Consider the following 12,758-nt stretch of genomic DNA (forward strand, 5'->3'; position numbering starts at 1 on the left):
CTAGATATTTGGATTATGTTAGTCAAAACTAAAAAAAAAGTATATTAATTAATCAGCTCTGAATCTTGATAAAGCCCTTTTGCCATGCAATTGTTCCTTAAATAACTCTGAATAATGGAAAAGAGGTTGGAAACTTAAGTACAGAATGTGATCAGGTTAAAATGCAACTGATCAGACTAAAAATCATTGGCAGGTACAGAAAGAAATATGTATAAACTTTCTGGCTCTTTTACTACAGATATAATCCCACTGTCATGTGAATAGAGAGAGAGCATGTAAATAGTCTGCTGGTCGCTGATAAGAAACTCTTCTAAAAGGTGAAGTGAGGGAAAGAAGAGGCAGGAATCTGAAGAGCTAATGACAATTTCATCATTGTCCCTCCCAGTTCTGATGATTACCTGATTAATGTCGATAGCATGACTCTCATTCTTAAATAGATTGCTACAATACATGCACCACCTTTGTTTGCATATGCATTCCTCCCCTACAAAAAAAACCCCAAAAACCTAATACGCAGCGTGATTACATGACCACTTTTCTGCAGGAGAAAGGCAAAGCTCAGTGTAGAGCCAACTCCACCAAACTTGGGGAAGTTTAGAAATGGCTAAGAACCAGAGTGACATAGCACATCCCATGATACTGAATACTGTGTCTTGGCCATTAAATAAAATTAAAATCTAAACTATAAATTACCCTTACTACCTGTACAGCGTCCAGTTTGGTCAACCATATGCGCTTGAGTAATTCTAATGGGGTTACTTGGGCCATTTCTGTACATTATGATGACACATGGAAATAATGGTGGCAAAACCAGATTCAAGTAAATCTTACCTTAACACCAAGAGATATCAATTCAACTATACACAATTCCCTATCTACAAATCATGCTCCTTTCTCCCATACTGTACTGCTTCATCTCCATAAGGGAAAATCTGCCAGGCTTGACACGTCTGTCACTCTCTGCATATACAACAGCTGCGTAGTGGATAATTTCACAGAGGTCCTCTGGATACCATCAGAACACTAAGACTACTTCCACTTCAGCATGTTTACCACGAGCTCTAGGGTTTTTTTCATTATGATACTGAAATAGGAGGAAAGGAAATACATGATGTAGTTGCCTGTAGTGTAAGTGTATTGGATTCTAATACCCCCGAGTCCTTTCCAGGCCCCAAAACCCCAATTCCTTCTTGTCAAAGAAAAAAGCATTTCTTATTATTCGAAATTCACTCTGGCATGTTCAAGGAAGAATACTTTTTACATAATTCTTTTTTTTTTATTGTGAGTCAGCAGAAAGACCCACGTCCATTTGAGACAGAGGGAAGAATGTTGCCTGTATGTGTGGATGATGATTCAGATACAACCAGCAGTTTTAGCAGACTTCGTCCTCCCACTCGTGTAGAAATTAAGAATACTGGAATTAGAATAGAGGAGGCTGAATGGTATTCCTTCCTGGGAACGGCAGTTTTCTAATTATTCATGCTAGCTTGCAAGAGAGGATAGAGAATTTCACAATGAAAAACACAGGAGCATTGAAGAAAAAATACCTTCTTTGCCTCAAAAGACTATCTTGATTAATTAATTTTTTTCTGTTAAGAATTTAAATTATAGCATTTTTACCTTTCTTGTCAGATTCTGTGACATGGGAAAAAAGTACAACTTAGAAGCTATTCTGTAGCATACAGGAATAATGAAGCTTTATGGCAGGATATCTGACAGGCGTGTGACTAAACCTGGAGTTCTTGAATCCACCTCCAGTATTATTAGTTATGAGTTATAAATAAAAGCTTCTGACACATTTCACAGACAAGCAATTCTGGGGATAAAAGCTTAACTATGATAGTATGAACATTCAGTAGTTCCTGAAATGCTGCTTTAAATTTAGAAATCAAGGTTTCTCACGCAAGTACGAGTGAAGTCGGACAGAATTTGTAGGACATGATAGGACATGGGCAGGGTGAAATGTCCAGTATTTGCATTGAGATACTTCCAGAAGGACTTTGGGGGAGGAGGGTGGGGGGGAGGGAGGGAAGTGTACAGAGACCTGATGGATAGACTAATTTCATTTCCATTAAATCCGCTGCATTTGGAGCAACATTACCTGGAGAGACCTATAATGCTTATTTAGGATCTAGACTGAATCCAGGGTCACTCTGGCTAAATGCCATTCCAGAATCATGATTGAAGCATTGCTTGAGATCTTGTACGAGATGAGGCCAGTCAGTATCTAATGCAGCATTGCTATTGTGTGAGCACTGGAGAAGACTGCCCAGGGCCGAAGAGGTGTGGAGAAAGCCCAGATCTTGTGCTCCAACCTCAGCTGACCGGGGCTGACATTGATGGGGTGGGACCTGTTTTCTGAGAAGGATTCTTGATATTTACAAAGCTTTCCTAGTGGCTGCTAGTATCTGAATGACTTCCAACACTGCTACTGTCTCCGTCTGTAAGCATTGAAATTGTTCTGCTTGTTAAAAAAAAAAAAATCAGTTCAAATGAAATTCATTGCTGTTGTCGGCTGGAACTGAAAGTGAGGGTGGACTTTCAACACCAGCTCTGTTTTCTGTCTGGGAACCATATTTATTCCCACTGGGAACAGTTTCAGTGGAGAAAAAAGATGAAAAGGCTAGATAGGCAAAGCAAAAGGCATATCAAGGGCCCTGTTCCACTGGATATGTTTGATGGGCCGTACTTTAAAGATGACAGCAGTAGCTCAGTTTTCTTGGAATCTTTATTTCTTGTAGGAAGGAACATACCAACAACTTGGAAACACACAATTTTACAGGCATGGAAGGTAGGCAGAGGGTATAAAATGCTATATCAGTCTGAAAAATTAATTTATCTTTCCTCAAAGACAAAAATCCAAAAGCTTGTGATTTGGTGCTGGTTTTTCTTTTTTCTTTTTTGTTTTTAACTTTTCATCAGTGCCTAGTGGCAAACAGGGTTTAAAAGGACTGACTAAGGTTGTTTGTACAGGTGCAAATTCTCTGCTGTCCTTTAACTTTACAAAATTTCAAAAATGCAGGAGCTCAGTGCAAAAAGAAGTACAGGAAAAAGTTCTGTGTCTGGAGTGTTCCACAATAGTTACAAACAAAAGAGGAACTTCTGCAGTCACTGAATTTTTTTTTTTCATATGCATAAATTCAGATTGAAAACCAGGCAGCAATTCACTTCAACATTTATATCACCTCAGCCTGTAGTTCTGTTTCTTTTTCCATTCTTTGTTTTCATCTAATCCAATTTAGTACTCCCTGGATAGAAAATTATGAGGCATAATAGAATGAGGCTATCATGTCAGTTTGGACTTGTGGGTACTGCATAAATATTAATAATAATTGATAGGACTTTGGTTTTACCTTTAATGTCCAAACACCATGAAGAAAGGTGTGGCAATTATTTCCCTTTTTTCTATGGTGTAGTATTACTGATTTCATTTTGCATTTTGACTAAGGAATCAGGATCCTATTGTGGTATTTTACAAATGCATGATGTAAAAATACATCAACAAAAAGTAGCCTCTGTTGAAGACGTAATATTTTTTACACGTTATCTGGTTTATGTTTATTAATGATGGTAGTCCCCTTATGAAGTAGTTCCCACCAACTGGAATTTTAATGTTTTAGTTATGTTCCTTGATATTAGAATCAGACAGAGATAAAAATAGTAATTCTTTTCCTCAGAGGTTTTTGTTGATTTGACATTTCTGTTTGTTCTGATTGAAGACATAGAAGGAAAATACTTGGAATATTCTATTAATGGGGACAGAACTCTTGCACTGTTTTGGGGAATGACAACTGGTGATCTCCAGATCATGCAAATCCAGGTTCCCAGCAGCCTTCTATGTGGGCTGCCAACAAGCTGGACGAGGTAGCAGCAAGAACCCAAGTTTTAAAAACCTGCCTGGCGGTGAGGCTCATATTGGAGCCTGCCTAGGGTCTGTCTTTGAAATTAAAGCACATCTGTGAAAAGTTCTAAATTGGCCAAATCATCAAATTCCAGTGAAACACTATTTGGTAAGAATTTTTCCAACCTGCTCTAATTAAAAGGAAACTAAATCTCCTCAGCCACTGTTATGCCTGTTCAAGTTCCCAACTGTAGTTATTTCCAGTGTTCCAGGTTGAAACGATATGTAGATATGTATGTAGGTCCACAACATATTCCTGAATCCAGGAAGTCACTCTTTCCAGCCAGGGGAAAAAAAAAAAAGCTAATGTCCATGGCCAGAGTGTTTGTAGTTCTATCACCTCATGATTTTTCTCTGAGGAAGGTTTTTTTTTAGTAAAAGAACTATTTCTCTCTACATAGTTTATTTCTGAGAGATACTGTGTCCTGATGAAGAGTTTTAAAAAGGTCACACAAACTGTACTGTTAAGGCTGTCTAAAAAAGATTGCTGTTAAATATGCCTTAAACTTAATATTCCCTGGAAGATTAACTGCCTTATAAATGACATTTTGAAAGATTATTTTATCTATGAGGAGTTACGTATATGTGCTGAATTTTAAAGTCTGCCTGTTAACTCTCAAAGTGAATTGAAATGAGTAATTTATTTTGCTGATATTTAGTAAGTTATGTCATTTCTGAAATACAGAGATCTTCATCTGGGGAATATAAAAGATACTGTAGAACCAGCAGTACTTAAAGCCCCCCCCACAGCCACTCCCTTTGGACTAGAATATCAGAGGAAACTCCCAAAATACAAAGATAGATTCTAAAAAGAAGTGCACACTGAGTTCTTTAGAAAATCTGCTTGTACATGTCAAAAGACTGATAGGTGCCAGGCAGTTTGTAGATCACCTTCATTAGATACCTAATTGTAAATGGAATTTTTTTGAGAAGTTTGTTCACTGTAACACTGACACTATGATGACAAGATCCAAAACAGAAACGTCATCTCAATTAACTGACTATATTTCCTAGACAGGAACTGATCTATTTCTTTATGTATTTACTTTCTTGGCTCTTGCATGATAGCTCTGGCCAGGTAAAGGATCCCTATGTAAGGGATAGACTATATGCAGTGTGTCTTTCTGCACAGAGAGCAGGGCCTGTGTTAATACTGATGGCTTCAGCTGCTCCACATCTGCTCATGGTGCGAGTCCTTTTACTTGTGTAGAGTCTTGCAAAGGTGTCTTGTGCAAGAGTCTGATCTTTGCAGGCGTAACAACAAAAATTTTCTGGCATAACCCTGGAGAGCCTGCCTCTGCTTCAGATCTAGAATAATTAGGTAGGAAGAGGAAGCTCAGCAAAAGGACGATGGTCATTGAAGTGACATTGGTTTCCACTAGTGGTGACTTGCAGTCTTTCAGGCTCCAGCAAAAGGAGCCCCTTGATTGGGCTCAGGGACTTTGTTTTCTGCTGGGGAACTCTGTACAAGAGCTCAGATGTAAGGGTTTTACAAATCTTTGTTATGCATGCTTCAGAGGCATGTTATTTAGAAGAAAACTGAACTTTTTCTTTTTTGTTTGTTTATTCTATTTTGGCTACTCTTGACTTGACTCCTCCACGTGTGGCACAGTCAAGAAGTTCTTCTGAGAGCCCCTTGCCTCGCAAAATGTCCTGGAGATTATCCTGTGCCTGATGTAGTAACAGCCAGCTGACTGACAGCAACTACCAGTTCCAGATTATGCATCTGTCTGCTTAGCAACAGCTGAGGAGCGCACAGCTGGTGTGCATGGGAAGGACTGGCATGTGTCCTAGTTATTTTGTGAGAGAAAGAACCAGCCATTGGGATTCATCCAAGCCTCACTTCATCCATGATGGGCTGTAATACTAACCATTTTTGAGTGAGCCACTACCAAAACCAGATGGGAAATAGCTATTTCAGAGGTGAAGCTGAACTGGCTGGATAGCCTGTGGTATTCTGGGGAGTAATTTGTAAATGTTAGTATATGAAGCTGCATGGATGTATTTTGCCAATACTGGTGGTCATCATAAGCTAGCTAAAAGTTTCTTGTCCATTCCTGAACACGATGGACCATCCGTTCAGCATAAGTCTGAACAAAAACAACTATAGAGGGTTAGTGGGTGTCATGACTCTGTGTAGCTTCAGTGCCTCTTCCTGAGTGTGTTAAATTATTGGTCTAGTGTTTGTGGCTAACATGGGAGCTGTGAAAACATCTGACAGATATCTTACAGCCAAAGTACTTACAATGGGAAAGCGTGGTCCTATGATTAGCTGGCCCAGCCAAAAACAATGATTGGAGATAGATAACACTGCTGACGCCCAACTGAGTCTTCACTTTGAGACCCAAAATATCTCAGATCAAGATTCTGTCATGAGAACAACCTGAGTGAAGTAAGAAACTTCCAAAAAGTCTCCACATCATGCAGGGCTGTTGTTTTGTGTGAGCTAAAGACTGATGATGAATGGTTGCTTGCCAATGTGATACAAATATCCACTGAATAAATGTGACTATTTAGCATGCTGGTTTTGCTGGTGAGTAATATTTTTGAAGGCTCAGGAAATATGTAACCCAAATAAAAAGAAGTTCTAACACTGCGGAAGGGATGGTGGAGATGACCTATTTCCAACACAATCTGGTTTTGTGCAAAACCCGGATCCAGAGGAACACATCTGGATTTTGGTCATACATAGCAAGAGTCACGTGAGCTGACTGTATTTCATGCATTACGAAAATAATACTTCACCATTTGCTGTATACTGGGGTCACTGAGGTCCTGCCTGCCAGGTAAACTGCATTTGATTAGGATCATTATGATCTGTAATGGCTTCATTCAGTGTCAGTTTTGCATGCCTTTCCTAGGATTTGATACCCAGAATTGCAGGCATCTAGGAATGCTTTTCTGGAAAAGAACACTAGAGCACAGGTTTCATCTCTTTAAGTAACTAATACATGACAATGTTGAGTAAACAAGCCAGTGAGCCAGCATGAAAAGGAGGTTACAAACTGGTCCTTAGCCTGTGTCATGTTGGGAGAGCCCTGCTTCAGCCTAGAGGTGAACTTTTCAGATTAGGAAGAAAGGAATTGTTAGCAATCATCAAGGTGCACTGGTTGTCTCTCTCCTGTATTTCAGGATTAGTTTGGCCAGGCTCAGAAACTTCTTTTTTTTAACCTGAGAAAAAATTAGGGGCTCTCAATAAGAGTTCTGAGGTAAGTGCCATCTGAAGTTTGGTTAAGCCCACGGCTTCAGTGGGACATTAGAAGGAAAATACTTTGTTTTGTTGGTTTATTTTGGCTTTTCCTTGCTTGGATCCTTTACAGGGCTCTACAGAGGAGTGTGTAGGATGGGCAGTGCACCAGGTTTGCAGCTTGTACCATCCTTCAGTCCCAGAAAGTTCAGTTAGAAAAGGTATAAATGTATTCTCTGCTGAATGCCTGGCAAATGAGGGGGGAAGGAGGGAGGACAAGAAGTGAGACTTTTGTGTAAGCAGAGAATTCATCCATAGCTGAACTCTCACATGAAATCTTTTAGAACAAGACATGAACTGTGGTGCTTCTGATGACATGAGCCCATAGTAGAGCTGGGAAATGGGCATTATGCAGGCATTTTTGCAGTTTTTTTCTTCCTCTGGAAAGGGAAGGTGGGTCCATGACACTTTGTAAGACCTGTTGATGAAGTTTCCTTTTTTACTGAGGCTCTTCTAAAAGGGGCTTTCAATTTTCTTACTTGGTTTAATAGATTTTAAAAGTGTGTTGGGTATGTATAATATTAAAATACCTGCTGTGTATGGGGAGAGAATCAAGGGAGAATCTTACTACAGTAGTCACTGCCAGTGTAGATAGGAGATAACATTTGAATTCCCTGTTATGAAACTGCCCTTATGCTCTTGCTGTGTGGTTTAGACCCGCTCTTGGACATGACCTATTACTGCTGGTTCAAATACATGTAAAAAAAGGCAGACATCTTAAGCACTGAAAGAGATTCTCATAATTCTGTGAATGGATCACTTTATGTAAATGTCTGTAAGCGGCTTTATTTTGTTTATTTTGTGAATTAAATCTCAGTCTTAATCTGGCATCCATTTTGGCTTTGAGGAGGCATCCATGGCAGTCTACTGAGGGCACAGACAAGAAATGAAAAGGCAGTTTTTGTAGCCATTCCAACATTACAGGAAGAGAACACTTAAAGCTAGCCACATGTGGTACTCGTGCACAGAAACTGAGACTCTGTGTACTTGGCAGTGTAGAAATGAGTAGAAAGAGAAATCGAGCCGAAAAGGTGACAACTAAGACCATATTCATGAAATGCAAGCTCTATGGGCAAACTTTTGCTAGAAAAGCTGTAATGCAATCAGTCACATATTGTGAGACAAACCCACACATAAACACGAAAAGTTTTTTATTGTCCCTAAATCACATGTAAAGCTGAGGAATAATGAATTTGAATAACTGGCCCCAGATCACACCAAATGAATTTGAGTGTTAACTTAGTTTTTTCTGAAAGCCAATCAAGGGCTTTAGAAACAAGACCGTCCTTCCACTCAAATAGAATTTAATAGAAATATCATAATAGCCAAAATAGCCAACTCTTAAAAGACTTACAGAAATACTATTTCAAGTTTCAATAAATCTCAATTGATCTTTAAAATTTGCAATTAATCTGCCAAAACTCCCCAGCTGCTAGAAAAGCTTTCTTCACAGAAATATCAGTATGGCTTTCCTAAGTCCTAGACTCAGGCTGAATTTCTTGGGAACTTTAGACAAGTGCTTCGTCTTTCAACCTCCAGTTGCCTTACCAGTGCCAGTAATAGTGACTGTTAGTTGTACTGCACAGTTGAAGTGCAGTAATTTTTTCATTATTGTCAACTATGTAAGATAATGAGAAGTCCTTATTTCCTATTATCTGTCATGCACATAGACAAACACAACTGTACTGCATAACTGAAAATGTTCTTGGATGTACAACTCTGGAATTATTTTTTTTCCATAGACATTAAAATCCCAGCGCAGCACTTACAGTGTCTCCTTTTTGGCCAAGCTCAGAGTCATCATTGCTCCAGAATCACTGCTGACAGGCAGAATAAAGGATTGCAGTCAGCCTCAAAAGTATATCTTTCCAGCTCTCTTGCCGCTGTTTTTTGGGGTTTTTTTTTGTTAGCAATCCAGTTGAAAATTGCAGTTTTATCTTTCATTTCTCTATGTGTTCAAATGGACTAAAGCTGTAGTTTCTTGCTTGACTGGCTCCAGTGAGGTAGCATAGTCCACAATAAAATTAATTTTTAGATACACAGATAAAATAGTGAGCTCTGAACTGACTGCAGCTGCTCAGGAGTGAGACCTTGGTGCTGTGACGGACAGTAAAACTTCAGCTCAGTGCTTAGCAGCAGTTTAACAAACAAACAAAATGTTAGGCTCTTTTAAGAATGGAAAAAAAGATCAAAATGGAAAACATCATTATTCACAGTGCATTCACAACCTGAATGATGTGTGCAGTTCTAGTCTCCCTATCTGAAGAAGGTTATATTAGAACTCGAGAAGGCACAGGGAGGAGAAGCAGGGATGACCAGAGGTATGGAGCAGCTTGCAGAGGAAGAGTGATTGAGAAGACTAGGGCTCCTCGAGCCTCAGGAAGGATACAAAAGAGACCTACGAAATCATGAATGGCATGAGGAGATTTGGTAGTGACCAAAACTGATGACAGTTTGCTCCAGTGTGAAAACTGAGGACCAACTAATAAAGCTGATAGGAGCCTAGTTCAAATCAAAAGTAGGTAATTCTCCTGAAGGAGAGAACTCTTCATAAACGAGTGGTTGCCCTATGGAACGCCATAGGACATTGAGGATGTAAGAAATACACACAGATTCAAGGGAAGGTTGGACAAGTATTTGAAACAGAGGGCCCCCAGAGCTCCTGAATAGATTAAAACATAACAAGCTCAGAAAATCCGCTGAGATGAAAGCAGCTGCAGGGTGGAAGAGTAGGAGGAGAGGACGTAGCCTCTATACTTACTCTGCTATGCTTTCTTACATGTCCAGTTATGACTACAGAATATTTGATAAGCTAGATACTTAGCCTGAATCAGTATAGCCATTTGTATTTTTATGTTCTAACAATGCCCTAACTGTTGGTGTGACCCAGAAACAAATACTGAGCCTCTAACTTCTGTAAGATGCTTTTTTTCCTACAGAAACTGGAAAAACTGCTGTGTTTCTTGGGCTATACAGCGATGGGATCTGCAGGGTGTGTGAAGTTCATCAGAGCTATTCATATCTCTCATATAGGCTTTCCAGAGTCTGAAGAACTCTGGAATTTATACTTTCACGTCTGTATCTTCACAAATGTAGTGTAAAATGCTGAACTAAGCTGGTGCTCTAAAATAGAGAGCTGTGAGAAGGAGTGAATTCTGCATTGCATTTCATTGTCTTAGAATCATAAACCATGTGAATCCCTGATAGTTTTGTTTCACTTGCTTTGCACACATTCTGAAAGGCCCTATGAATGTTTGGAGCATCCTTTTGTGTATGAAAATATGAAAAGTCAAGTATTATTAGAAAACCTATTTTCATCTAGTTGCAAACTGAATATTCTTCCTGGCAATGGGATCAACATCTAAAATTGCCATTTAGAGAGAAGGAGAAATGGGTTCCATATGGTGATAATTATGTGGTGGTCTTCTCTTGAAGTAATACAGAAATCACTACCTTGATGAAAGAGTCAGGAATAACTTGTTTATCTAGCATTTATTTAGGCATTTATTTGGGCATCACAACACTAAAACAGGTCAGAAGGAATCTGATCCAGATATTTCGTCTTGATTATTGGTTATGAATGTGAACAGTAACTTTCAGCTAAGACAAGCTTACCGTAAATCCTACTAACCTGTTTTCTGAGGCGTCACGTCTTATGGTGAAAGGATTGTTCTGTCTCTGCGCTCAACTCAGTCCTTGGTTTCTTTAGTGAAATATCCAGTAAAGGTGCCAATTGTGGCAGAGGTTTTAGTGGTGTGGATTCCTGTGCATGAGATCACCAGCTCATTGACCAACCATAACTTGGTAATGACCACTTGGTAAGTGACCTACACTGGATTTGAACTGATGACCTTAATGTGGAGGACTCTGAATGCCACTTATAATCTCTGGAGGATTTAATTTCTGTTTTTTATTCTAAAATAAACTCTGTTTAGCCTCAGACTTCTTCCTCAGGCAGTGTTGTGAAAATAATCTTTTCTCTTTTACCTTGAACTGCTTTGTATCTTTCACGACGCTAAATTGATCTTCTTCATCATTTCATTCAGAAATAATCTTAATCTGCATTTAATTCATAGAATATTAGAAAACTTTATCCTTCAGCTAGTGTTTATGGGAACACCAAGAAAGAATTTTAACAGCTATATTCAGTACCCTTGAGAAAACACCACACACTGTAGCATGGGAACAGCCCTAATTTCCTTACTTAAGCAAAAGCTTAAGTCAACAAGACTTGTGCCTGAGGAACTACCATGGGACTGGCCCAAATATTTTGATGTTTCTGGTTACAGAAGTACACAAAAAGGAGAAAGAGACAAAAATAATTCCAAATTTCAGAATATTTAGCTGGAGCTTGTTTATGTAGCATTTTTTTAAAAATGACTATTCTGTAAGATTAAATTTTGTAGCCCTAATTAAGCCCAAATGTGTATCAGGTATACTGATTTAAAGCCCACAGTGGTCCAGTTATTTGGAAACACATTTTAAAAGATGGTGTTGGCTTTGAGTGTTTTTTCAAGTAGTATATATGTATTGATTGCAATTATCAACCCTTCACTGAAATCTTCTAATTTCATCATCAAAGTAAAAAATGAAGGTGAAAACTAAATCATTAGCATATTCAGTATTCATGAACTTTCTTAAACTGACCTTATTGCTCAAGACATGAGCTTTTATAGTTATTTCCCCTTATTTTTCATGACAAAATACTCAGACTTTTACCTTAGAATATCTTGGACTTTGTAAACCCTTTTTTTGGGGGAAAAGAGGGAATATGGGTGTGACTTAGGTGCAAAGTTTAAATTAATATTACCAAAATATGAATAATTAGATCCTATGAATCTCAGCTGATAGGTATTCTTGAGAGTTTTTCTCTTCTATACATTACTGATTCCTGGCTTGGGGAGAAAATTTTACAATGTAATCCTGCTTTATTGGTGCATGGCTTATATGTCCAGGCATAAAATTTAAAAGGATACGTGAACAACCCTTCCCTGAAACATAGAACTTGATCAGACTGAATGCAATAAATCAGTGCTTCTGCTTCAAGTAATGATACAGAATAACTCAATATAAAATATTGAGTAAAACAAAACAAAAAAAAGGCAGTGAGTTCTTTTATTCTCAAATGTCTGCTAATTTGTTAAATACATTAAGGAGCTAGATATACAACCCTTCTCCTGTATAAATTATAACATGGATACTGTGACTTCCCAAAGATTCTGATACTGCCATATTTTGTTACTGAAATTTCTCCATCTCTTTGATCAAAATAGCCAGTCTTCAGCATCTGGTCAAATACTTAACATACTTTGTATAGCATAGCCAGGAAAATACATTTTTAATTACAGATCCATGAAGCCCTTGTGGTTAAGAAGGAAAAAGAATCAAAAGTTTAATCTGAAGTCAAGCTGGCTGATTGATGAAGTCAGACAGGAAATGAACAAACATACACATCATATTGTATATTTGTATATTTTTATATACTATACAAAACTGAGATCAGTTTTGGAAGACTGTTGCCCCTGACTTGCAAGACTGAGCAAATCTGGCAATGGCATGGACGTATGCTGAGTTTTGTTTTCCAATGTAAAGTCTAGGCATTTTTCTTAC

The sequence above is a fragment of the Gavia stellata genome, chromosome 2, assembly GCF_030936135.1.
Source record: "Gavia stellata isolate bGavSte3 chromosome 2, bGavSte3.hap2, whole genome shotgun sequence".
Lineage (NCBI taxonomy): Eukaryota > Metazoa > Chordata > Aves > Gaviiformes > Gaviidae > Gavia > Gavia stellata.